Source organism: Castor canadensis, chromosome 17 (genome assembly GCF_047511655.1).
Source record: "Castor canadensis chromosome 17, mCasCan1.hap1v2, whole genome shotgun sequence".
Lineage (NCBI taxonomy): Eukaryota > Metazoa > Chordata > Mammalia > Rodentia > Castoridae > Castor > Castor canadensis.
Window position 1 is genome coordinate 55,762,856 of NC_133402.1, and position 12,688 is coordinate 55,775,543.

The following is a 12,688-nucleotide window of genomic DNA, read 5'->3' on the forward strand; positions in this document are numbered from 1 at the left end:
AGGCCTATGGTAGATCATTTGGAAAGATGGCTTCAATACCTCCTTCCATCACTAGGTGCAGTGCCCCTTTGTAACCTGATTGCTGCTTCTCTCATGACAAGGTCAAGTCTGTTTCTCTGTCTGGTGCTTTTAGGCTTGCCTGTGACTTGCTTTCATCACTAGAACACAGCAACCCAATCCTGGGCATTTTTGGCAGCTTTTGCGCATCTCTTTGAGTCCTCTGAGCTGCATATGCATATACCTGTGCTGCTCTGCTAGAGCCTGAAAGGAGGGGAAGGCCACGTGGAGCAGATGGCTCTGAGCACTGTGCCTGGGCTCCTGCGTGTGCACAGAGCTGGAGCCAGGCCTGTGGGCTGGGCAAAAGAAGCAGGGATCTCATCCTGGGGAAGCCTGCAGATGGTGCAGGGGTGAGTTACTGAGAGGGAGGCTCATTCCCCTCCGCTTCTTAGCTTCTCTGTTCAGTTGTTTGTACTTTCTGAGCAAAAGTTCTAAGCGACCATGTTGATTTCCTAGGAATGCCACAAGAAATGGCCAAAAGCCGAGTGTCTTAACACGATAGCAGCTTATTCCCTCACAGTTCGGAGGCTGGCATTCTCAAGCCAAGGGGGTCAAGGCCGTGGGGCAAGTTCTTCCTCACCTCTTCTTAGCTTCTGGTGACTCCTGGCAATCCTTGGTACTCCTTGGCTTATGGCTGAGTCACTTCCACCTCCACCTCTGTCATTAGAAGGCCTTCTTCCCTGGGTCTCTGCTATGTCTCCATATCCAAGTCTCCCAAAGACATCAGTCATTGGATTTAGGGCCCATCCTAATCCAATATGGCTTCATCTGAACTTGGTTACATCTGCAAAGACTGATTTCCAAATAAGGCCACATTCGCAGATAAAAGTTTTTAGGACTTGAACATTTGTTTTCAAGACAATTCAACCCACTAATTATAGGAACTGCCCTGGACCCATTTTCTATTACTGTATAACACAGCATTTCAAAACTTAGCTGCTAAAAACAAAACAAGAAAACACTACCACCATCACAAAATTTACCTGCTTAAAATAATAACTGTTCTATTTGCTTACAATTCTGTGGATCAGCAGTTAGCCCCAGCTAGGGAAATTGGCTGCAAGTCACACCTGGGGCCATAGTGTAGTTGCAGTCTTCTGGAGGTTTTTGTTTGTTTAGCTATATTGGGATTTGAACTCAGGACCTCATACTTGCTAGGCAGGTGCTCTACCACTTGAGCTATGCCCCCAACTCTTTTTGCTTCACTTATATTTCAGGAAGGGTCTCAAATATTTTGCCTGGGGCTGACCTAAGACAGAGAACCTCCTACTTAAGCCTCCCAACTAGCTGAGATTATAGGTGTGAGCCACCGAACCCAGAACTGCATCTGGTGGCTTGACTGGGCCTAAAAGGCCCAAAATGACCTTATTCTTGTCACTCTTTTTTTTTTTTCCTTCCTTTTTCTTTTTCTTTTTTCTTTTGGCAGCACTGGGGTTTAAACTTAGAGCCTCATGCTTTTTGTCTAATTCTTGTCACTCTTTTTTTTTTTTGGCAGCACTGGGGTTTGAACTCAGGACCTCATGCTTGCAAGGCAGGCGTTCTTTACTGTTTGAACCACTCCACCAGCCTCCATCTGTCTAATTCTTGATGCCGGCTACAGTCAGTCATTTCAGTGAGTCTCAACGAGGTCTGTGCACACAGAAGGCAGCCAGGCGCAGTGCTCAGGGCTATCTTTGAAATGATGGGGTGTGGGGGAGGGCTAGTACTTTTTTCTACACCTGAAAGATGTTTATGAAGCTTTAAATAAGTTTAGAAAATCCAGCAAAGTGAAAAATAAGAAAATGAAAATTACCCAGGACTTCATCTTCCAGCAACAGCCACCCTCAACATTTCGTTTCTAAATTCCTATAGCCTTGTCATTTATACAAATATTGACATAATTTTTTCCAAAGGTAAAAATGGAGCAGTAGAGCACCTGCCTAGCAAGTAAGAAGACCTGCGTTCAAACCCCAGCACTGAAAAAAAAAAAAACAAAAGGAAAAAAATGCAGGTAATTCTTGTTTTTCAGTTTCTCTAATTTGTAACTCCAAGTTCAATGTTTTAATTCTTTATTTGTCTTAGTGTATGTAATTGCACAAAAGGTTTTCACTGTGATATGTCCATGGATGTATACAAGGTAATTTGATCAAATTCTTCCCTCTATTATACTCCCTTAGCCCCCCCTCTTCCCTTCCTTTTCAAAATAGCATAAGGGGTTTCATTATTTAATGTGCCTCATTGTGCTATCTTTATATGCTATATCTATTATATATCTATATGCATAGAGATCATTTGGGCCCATAGCTATATGTAATGTACTTCTATCATGTTCATCCCTGCACCTCTCCTTTCTCCTCCCCTCACAGATACCCCCCATACAGAGACTCCCTTTTAAGCTCATGTCCCATTCCTACTGTTATTATTTATCATTTTAGGTCTAGATTCCATATCTGAGTGGAAACTTTTTTTTTGTGGTACTGGGGTTTGAACTCAGGGCCTACACCTTAAGCCATTCCACCAGCCCTTTTTTTTGTGTGTGTGATGGGTTTTATCGAGATAGGGTCTCTAGAACCATTTGCCTAGGGGTTGGCTTCCAACCACAATCCTCCTGAGTAGCTAGGATGACAGGCATGAACCATCAGCACCCAGCTGAGCAAAAATTTTTATACACAGAATTCTCATTCAATCTTCACCCAGTTCACTGAGGTGAACAGCCCACATTTACAATTATGAAAATTAAGAAATTAACACTAGCAATCATACCATTCAGACTTGCTTCACCACTTGCTTTCATTTCTGTTCTGGGTTCTGATTCTGGGTTTCATATTGCCTTTGCTTGTCTTGTCAACTTCATGTTCTTCAATCTAGTCTTTCCTCATCTCTCACGAGTGTAAGACTTTTTTTTTGGCAATACTGGAATTTGAACTTAGGGCTTTGCACTTGCTAGGCAGATGCTTTTACCACTTGAGCCATACCTCCAACCCTTTTTTTGCTCTGGTTATTTTGGAGATAGGGTCTCCCTTTTTGCCCAGGCAGGCTTAGGTTGTGATCCTTCTATTTTTAGCTTCCTGTAGTAGCTGGAATTGAAAAGCATATGCCACAACATCCAGCTTGTTTTCAATGAGATAGGGTCTCAGGAATTTTTTTGCCTAGACTGACCTCAAACTGTAATCCTCCCAATCTCTGCCTCCTGAGCAACTGAGATTAAAGGTGTGCACCACCACATCTGGATAAGATTTTTAAATACTGGTTAGTTATTTTGTGCAATGTCCCTCAATTTGAGTTTGTCTGAGATTTTTTTCCAGTTTAGGTTGAGGCTCTGCCTTTTTGGGAAGGATACCACAGAAGTGCTTCAGACCCTGGGTCCATGATGTCAATGTCTTATTACTGGTGATGTTAACTTTGGTCGCTTGGTTAAGGAGTGGCTGAGTTTCTGCACGCTGAAGGTGCTATTTTTCCCCTTTGGTAATTAATAAAACTTAGGGGGAGAATGTTTTGAGACCTTGCAAATACCATGTTTCTTAAACTTGGTTTAATATCCATGGGCGGATCTTGCCTTCAGAGATCCAATGTTCTAATGGTGACTGTATTTCCTCATTCCTTTTGCATTCATTAAATGAATTCCTCTGTAAGGAAGAGCTGTCACAAATACTTCTTTAGTGACGGTAGTGGAGAGTTTTACAAGGATGCAATAAGAACATAAATCAGGGTGGCCTAACTTAATCTGGATAGTCAGGGAAATCTCTGAAGAGACGACCTTTATGCTGACTCCTGAGAGGTTCAAATGACCTACCAGGGCAAAGGGCTGGGAATAGCACACACAAAAGATCTTCCCCCAAAGCTGATCAAGACTGAAATGAAATTCACCAGTGACCTTGGTGGGGTAGAAACCTTTGTCATCTGCAGGGGCCTCTTCATTTGAAGGAGGCAGTCACTTCTTCCTCTAGTCAAAGTCATGCCAAGTGGAAGTGAGGGTCTAGTATGACCAGAGTTTCTGGTGTTAAGAGAAACTGGATACCTGGAGGTTTTTGTTTTTTGTTTTGTTTCGTGTGTGTGTGTGTATAAAACTTCTCAATCTTTTTAATGTTGGCAAGTAATTCCATTCTCCTTAAAAACTGAACAAAACCTGTTAGCTATCAGGTTTTTTTTATCTGTGCATTGCTAAACCATAATTTATTCATCTGCTTTCTGTGGCTAGAACCTTGAAGTTATTTTCAGTTATTCACTGTTATAAACAAAGCTGTCATGAGTATCCTTGTACACACAGCCTCGACACATTCTCTACCTAGGTAAGTTTGCTCAGGACAGTCACCCCTGGCTTTTCACTTGCCAGACCCTGTCTCCTTTCCAAGCCCCACCCTCTTTCACCTTCTGTAGACCCTTGAACACCCCATGCCCTAGTTCTCCTCCTTTTCTCTTCCCTTTCCTTCCTTGTCCTTCCCTACCCTTTCCATTTTTCCCTTCCCTTCCCTTTTTTTTTTGTGGTACTGGGGATTGAGCCCAGGGCCTCTGCTAGGCAAATGCTCTATACTTGAGCCACAGCCCCAGGTTCTCACTAACTTTGCCCAGGCTGTCCTTGAACTTGTGATCCTCATGCCTCTGTCTCCTCAGTGCCTAGAATTAAAGGCATGTGCCACCATGTTTAGCTTGTCCTACTTTTCCAACTTTTTTTTTTCCAATTTCCTCAAGGCTGGTCAAGTCTGGCTGTGGCCACACTGGCATCACACCATTAGTGAGGTGTGTGAGGTGCTCTGGGATGTAGTTCTGAGGCAAACTAGAAGTCGGGAAGTTCGGAACTTGTATGTAGGTTGCCCAGGGACAGCCCAGACCACGCTCACCTGGCTGGGAACTGCCCAGGCCCCTCCCTACTCATTGATTATTGGATGAAAATAACCTGGTTCTCCTCCCCGCTTCCCATAGGTTATGATAGATTATAAAAGCACCTGAAAAAGAAAAGCACTCTCTCTCTCTCTACTGGCAGACTCCTCCTGTGCCATACCATGCTGTCTTTGTATTTCCCTTTCCCTAACATTTAATTTACACCCATGTGTCCCCCTGTGGTCACAAAGAATTTGGAAGTCTTCTGATCAGACTGCACTGGTGCCATTAACAGTTCCACTGAAGGGACTCAGCTCTCACCTGGGTGGAGGGCACAGCTGGTCCTGGTGTTGGGAGCATCACAAGCAGAATCCTGGCTTCACTGACCTGCTTCCTGGGAGGCAAGGGCCAAGGCCAGCTGTTTAAGCACCCCACTGGTAGAGCAGCAAGCACATTCTTGGTGGATTCATTGCCTTGCTCTGATAAGACTGGTATGGAGGAGATAAAGGGCTAGAGTCCAGGTGCCAGGATTCTGAGAGGAATTCCTGCTGTGTGGGGAGTCCACTGCTAGTGCTGGCAGGCAGGGCCTTTGCCCCAGCTCTCTGACCGTGCCCCCCTTGCCTCCTATGGTGTCCTCCTTTGCCGCTGCCTTTGTGTTGGCACTGGACCATTCTTATTGTGAGAGTCAAAAGCCAGCCTGACACATGGTGAGCAGTCAGATAGCAAGAGGAAGAGCAGCTTTCCTTGCACCTGAGGGAAACAATGGAAAACTCTCTTTCCTGCTTGTCCTGAAGAAATTTGAGTCTGTGTCTAGGTAGGTGGTAAAGGTGGTCTTGCCAGTTGCTCCTGGAGGGGACACCTGGTGCTCTTTGAGTCTTGGATTGACTCAAGTGGCACCTATGAGGGTGCCAGATTTTTAAAGTTATGAATAAAATGAGTCTAGGTGTCAGTGGACTTCCTTCTAGAATAATTGTAAAAAGTTTGGCACATGCATATAATCCCAGCCACCTCATGGGAGGTGATCAGGAGGATTTTGGTTCAAGCCCAGCCCAGGCAAAAAGTTAGCAACATCCCATCTCAATAAATAAATAAGTGACATGTGGTGAGGGCATATCTGTGACCAAGCTACACAAGAGGCTTAGGTAGGAGGATCTCAGGCTGAGGACAGCTCCCTGGTGAGACCCTCCAGGCACCAGTGGCTTACACCTGTAATCCTAGCTATTCAGGAGGCAAAAATCAGGAGGATCACAGTTCTAAGCCAGTCCTGGGCAAATACTTTTTGACATTCTATCTTGAAGAAAACCAATCACAAATAAAAGGGCTGGTGGAGTAGCTCAAGGTGTAGGCCCTGAGTTCAAACCTCAGTATTGTAAAGAAAAAAAAAAATTCAAGATCCTATCTGAAAAATAACTAAATCACAAAGGGCTTGGGATTTTGTGGCTTAAGTGGTAGAGTGCCCTGGGTTCAAATCCCAGTACTGTCAGAAAAACAAATAATAATAGTTAACAAAAACCATAATAATGTCCCCATTTACTGAACATTTGCTCCATGTCAGACATCATGCCAAGGGGTCTTAATAAATTATCTCACTTAACCCTCAGGTTAACCCCCAGAGTTCAAGTTAATATCCTTCTTTCCAGGATGAGCCTAGCGGACCTGTTTAGAAGTTTTATATTAAGGTCACACCTATCAACACTACGTACTTCATGCCCAGTTTCCCCTATTAACCTTTTATATTACTATGATACATTTGTCATGAATAATGAATCAATATTGATACATTATCATTAAATGAAGTTCATCCTTTATTCAGATGGCCCCCATATTCCCACGTCCCACTCAGGGCACTATATTATATTCAGTTGTGTTTCTGGAGGCTTCTTGTTTGTGATGATTTAAAAATGCACATTTTAGTTTCAACATAATGTACAAAGAGGCTGGGCCCTGGAGTCTCAACCCATATCCCAGCTCTGCCCTTATTAGCTGGGGACCTAGGGTAACTGCTTGAAGCCCTCTGAGCTTCAGTCCCCTCATCTGTAAAACTGAAGCAATAAAAGTAAACTTATAGGGCTGTATCCTTCAAGACACCATTAAAGTGCCTGGCACACAGATGCACACAAATTAACAATTTTAGTGGTGTGTTCACCTCACCTACCTCCCCCATCCTTCCCTGTCTGCAGCCCTTCCTAAGCTGCCATCTGCCCTGCACCTGGCAGCAGTACCTGATGCTGACACATGCACACCCTAGCCCCAGTGTTACAGAAACCTAACTGAACTTGGGCCAGCATGGGAAAACAACACCCATTAACACCTGCTGCCCCTCAACAGCTGGATTTCCCCCACATCTTTTCCAGTCCACCTTAGGTCTGGCATGCAGGCCAGTCATGGTGACCTACTTGTTAGGATTGCCCAAGGCTGTCTGCTCCTTGTCTTGAGTCAGCACCCAGAAGCCCTGAGCGTCCTCCTGCCCAAACCTGACCCCACCCAGGCCTTCCCCTCCTGAAGGCTGCTGGAGAGGGGCTGAGACTGCTGCCAGCTCCTTCAGGCCTCTGTTGGTGGGGCCACCCAGACACATGGGTGAACTTTGTCCCATCTACCTGTTTGCTGGTCACTGCAGAGAGATGAGACCCTGGTTGGGGACATGTGTGGATGTCTGGGTGGGAGGTGTTGGTATGTGTGGGTGCAGCTCCACAAGAATATATATGCATGTGTACACGTATGCATGTGTATTTGTGGTGAGATGTGCAGGTATGCAAGTCCATGTGTATATTCTGTGTCTGTGTGTTTAATGTGGACGTGTGTGTCTGGGACTGGAGGTAGATTTAGTGGAAGAAGGATTTCCATCTTGCCATGTCTGCTGTGCCACAAACCTGGGCTCTGATGCAGAAACAAATCAGACATATGGAACTTTCCCCACCCTCGTGGCCCTCTTCCTGTGTGGCACAAGAATGGGACTTAAACCACTCCCTAGTGAAGGAGTTTTTAGGAAAAGCAGTCCTAAAAACGCCTTTTCCAAGTTGGAGGTGGGTGTCTTAGGCACATCCAACATTTTGCCGGGAGAATGGCTGTGTCTGGTGTTCTGGGTGCCCCTCGTATCAGGAGCTGAGAACTGGCTCAGAAGGAAGAAGACTGTGAGAGGCAGGAGATGGCGGAAGGTAACAGTACTCCAGCTCAGCATGCAGGCGGTTCCCTGAAGGCCTGCCTGGGTAAGGAGATACTGAGTGGAGAGGACAGGTCACCCCAGGCTCGTTCAGGGTGCAGGAGCCCTCAGGGAGCCGTAGTTCGGCAGGACTCAGGAGTGCTGCCCTGCAGCCTCTCCTGCCCAGGGCCCCCCTCACCTTGCATCCTGCTTCCTGCCCAGCCCCTGGCACCTCACAGAGGCTTTCACCAGTCAAAGTCCAAGTTTACAAGCTCTTCCCTTTGATATCTGGAATCCATCTTCCGCAGATGTGGCTTTCTCCCTCACCAATTTCAAGATTTCGCACAAATATCACTTTTCAATAACTACCCTGGACTGGTGGAGTGGCCCAAGTGGGAAGAGCCTGCCTAACAAGCTTGAGGCCCTGAGTTCAAACCACAGTGTCATCAAAATAAATATGAATACATAAAGTGGCCCTACTTTAAAAAAACTATGACTCCCTTTGACAATGGCAACTCTCCCTCCAGGCTCTCAGCTTGCTTTAAAGTCAAGATTCTTCTCCTCTCATCCTCAAAGCTCATGTCCACTTGTCACACAGTATGGACCAGTCCCACAGGAAGACACAAGGACAGAAGCTGAAAATACATTTGGAAACTCTCATATTGTAGTATCTATAGACACTACAGAAACTTCTCTAGCAGGGTGAAATCCAGAAATCCAGATACACACTGAAAAACAGTTAACTAGCTTTTCACTACAGAGGGCTTAGAGGAATTTTTCTAGAGCTGGGAGGGATGGCTCACACCTGTAATACCAGCCATGTAGGAGCAGAGATTGGGAGAATTATGGTTCTGGGGGGAAAGTTAGCAAGACTCCATCATAGGCAATAAACTGGGCCTGGTGGTGTGTGCCTGTGATTCCAGCTACATGGGAGGCCATAGGTAGGAGGATCACAGACCATGTTGGCTCCAAGCAAAAATGTGAGACCCTACCTGAAAAATAACTAAAGCAAAAAAATGCTGATTGTATGACTCAAGTGGTAGAGCACCTGCCTAGCAAGAATGAGTGGAAACCTTAGTACTGCCCCCAAGAATTTTTTTTTTCTAACTCACTCTTTAGGGTTTATTTAATTTCTTATGTGCTTGCCTCCCACCCCACTTGAGAATAAGTTCCATACAGCAAAGATTTTACCTGCCCTTTTCCCCTCAGCTGCCCCAGCACCTGAAATAGTGCCTAGTACAGACTAGGGACTTCCTGAGAATGCATGCAGAACTCATGGTCTGAGAGGGGAGATACCTTCAGCTGGACACAGGGTGGGAGGGAAGCAAGGGGTCAAACAGATGGCACCTATCCTGGCCCCATTGTTTTCTGGGTTCAGGTCTTGAAGGACCAGTGTGGGGGCTATGGGAATGGTACAGGTCATGGGGCACAGGCCTTTGACCAGACTGCCCGACCCGAGAGATGCTAACAGGTGTGTAGGCCAGTCTTTCTCATGGCCAGGAGAGGTCCTCCTTTCTTAGGGACTTGGGAGCTGGAGACATAGGGACTGAGAGACAGCTCCTCTAGTCCCTAGAAGCATCGCCAGCCTCTAAGGAAGAAGGGAAGGGAAACTGGCACCTGGGGATTACATGGAGGCTGAGGGGAGGGGGTGACTAATCCCTGCCTGGCTCTGACCCTTGTGCTCTTGGTTTGGACCCCTGCGAGTTGTCCTTGAGACCCAAGTACCATAGGGTATGGCTAGGGACTGCTGCTCTGATAAATTATTCTGCCCTCACCCCACCTCTGGCCTGCTCCCAGTGGAACCCAGGGCTGGAAGAGCCAGGTAGGAGTGGTTCTCTTGGGGGTGGAGGGAGTTCAGGTTCCGCCCACAGCTGGGCTGGCCCAGACCCACGTGGCCCTCTGAGCCTAGGCCTGACTCAGGGGCGAGCCATCCTGCAGGGCCAGTTCTGGGCTCACACACCCACAGCCACCTGTTCATCCACCGCTCTTGGCTCAGCTCTGGCCCTCAGGCTCAGCTTCTTCTCTGACCTGAAGATTCCACCTACAGAGTCTGTTTCTTCCTCTCCCACCTCCAGGGAATGTCAGGGGTCTGGCCGAGGGGGAGGAAATTGGGACATCTGGTCAAAATATCCTCAGGGGTTGCTGTCAGGGCCTTGTTCTGGGCCACTTGTGACTCCAGCATAGAGACAGGAGCAAACCTCAGAATAAGTGAAAAGGCCAGTTACGACTTCTCACCTGCAGCTCCTTCTTAACCAAACAGAAGCCAACGTTCACTAGCAAGGGGTTGCTCAGCCTGCACGCACTACTTCGTTTCCCTCTCATGGTCCTGTGAGAATGTACAGGAAGCTGAAGAAGGGAGTGGTGTCAAATTAGAGGAGAAATGAGAGGAGAAAGTCACTCAGAGCAAAGGAATGGCACATGCAGAGGCCTGGAGGTGAAGACCACCAGGGGGTGGCTGGGCTCCATCCACCTGTTATTTGAATGGCGAGTACACACAGGTGTTTGATGGAATCCCAGATAAGCAGATGGGAGTCAGTTTATGTCAAGAATACTCATTTAGGGGTTTGTGGAGGGTGGGAAGATGCTGGTAGTGATCTAACCCATGTACAATGTGAGACTATCCAGAATCTTCACAATGAATCTCTCCTGCACAACATATATCCTAATAAAAATAGAAAAAAAATTTAAAAAAGAATACTCACTATCCAACACTTCTGAGCATCCTGTGTTTGACTTGGGATGGGATATAAAGATCAAACAGATGGTAGGGATGCAAAATGGGTTCGATACTTAATCTGCCTTGTTACTGTACCCTCGGCACTTGCCACAGTGTCGGGTACATGGGAGGCACTAATATCTGTAACATGAATGAATGGATGGATGGATGGATGGATGGTACAATCACTTACAGAGAAATAGGGTGGAGGAAAAAGAAGCCAGCTGTGCTAGAAGGGAAAACCCACACCTTAGAGAACAGCCCTGGGATGGAGCCCCACTTTTCTTTCTTTATTTTAAATTACCGAAGGTTCCTGTAGTCTTCAGGGCAGGGCTTCACTGTGGCTTGTGTAGTTACTCACTCTTCAGTAGAGATTTGGGTATTTTTGTTGCTGATGCAATATGCAGTGAGGATTTCCACAGTCTGCAGGGTTGAGCAAGCAGACGCTGCAGAAGAGAGTCTGGGCGGGGCCTTCCTGAGCTGGAAAAGAAGGCCAGACCTGATGCAAGAAGCAAAACTGAGCAGGGAAATGACTATATGCTTGCCCAACACACTTGAAATGTGTCCCCAGGTAGGAGCCTTTGGACTTGCAAAAGGCGTTTATCTGAGGACAGGTCATGACATTTGGCTTGCTCAGAATGGAGAGCTGACAGGCCCTCAGAGTAGAAATATTTGTCCCTATTACAAGTGAGTGGATGGACCCTGTTGGATGTACCCCACAGCCCTCCAGCCAGGGCTGGAAGTTTGCTTGGTGAATGGGCAGGGTGCAGACTTGGACCAGTCACAGGTCTGGACCTTGGGAAGTTGGTCAGCCTGGCTGTCCAAGCTTGCACTGTAGTGATATTCTCCCTAGGCCCAAGAAGAAACACTTTAGCTTCCTCTATCTCCAGAGGCAAGGATGAACCCAAATCATGGACACCTTCCAGAGTATCTTCTCTTGGAGAGGTAAAGAGCCCAGTGTCCTATGCATATTGTGAAGTTAATGAAGCTATGCCTGTGTACTCACTTTACCAGGCCCCTCCCAAAGCTCTAGAGTTAATTTTGCATTGTGTTTCCATATTGCATTGTGTTTCCTGGAACCCCTGCCAATTCTCTTTGGCTCTGGAACACCTTGAGCAGAGAGTGAATGCCTAGGGGTTGTGGGGTGTTCAGGGTTCACAGGCTTCCTTCCCAAACTTCAGTCAGGGCCCGTGCCCCCAGCAGCCTTGGATCAAATGGTAGAGGGTTCCAGCTCACATCAGTGGAGGTACACCAGAGCTGCTGGGCCCAGGGTGGTGTAAGAAGACTCCAGAAAGTTCAAAGAGTTATCCTGGGAAATAGCAGCATGACAAGTTCAAATGCAGCAGATCAAATGACACAGCTAATGGTGTTCATATGACCCACTGGTGGGGCATTTGGTGATGACCCATGGTTGACTGCTGGCTTAAAGAGGGTGCTGTAATATAAAATACCATTAAATGGCACACTTTAAACGGGGGGATTTTATGGTACATGAATTCTATCTTTTTAAAAAGGATGCTGAGAACACAATTGTGGCACATGGGTTGGACCAGGCATGAGGGGTCCCTGAAGGCACTGCTTGTGGCTGGGGTTTCTGGACCACCTCCAGGGGGCTCAGGCATACACAAGAAGGGCTGTGCACAGGTAACTGCATGCAGGCAGGTCCTCACTTGTACCAGGAGACAAGACAGAGGCACTGTAAACAGATTTCCTGTTTAGCTCAGGTCCTTGGGAGCACTGAAGAGGCTTTGGTTATCTCTGGGTGCTTGCGACTCAATTTACTGTCCCTGTCTTCATACACGTTTACCAAGTTCTCTGAGCTTGGCGCATGCTCAAGTCAAGGGGAAACTTAACAATTAACCAGGAGGTAAGAGAAAGAGAGAAGCTGGAAGCAGTCACTCATAGTTCATGGGCTGCGCTCCTACCCTGGAGCAGTTTGCTACCCCCGAGTCACACCCACAGCTCTGTTGGTGGTGGCA

At 46.8% G+C, this 12,688-nt stretch overlaps 1 long non-coding RNA gene across 1 annotated transcript in view; it reads left to right on the forward strand.

The window, feature by feature from the left end:
• Positions 1-12,688, forward strand: part of LOC141418610 (uncharacterized) — a 54,732-nt gene that overhangs the window by 27,944 nt on the left and 14,100 nt on the right. Inside the window, exon 2 of the long non-coding RNA XR_012443260.1 lies at positions 1,950-2,047. This is a non-coding gene — a long non-coding RNA (uncharacterized lncRNA). The remainder of the gene's footprint in view (positions 1-1,949; positions 2,048-12,688) is intronic.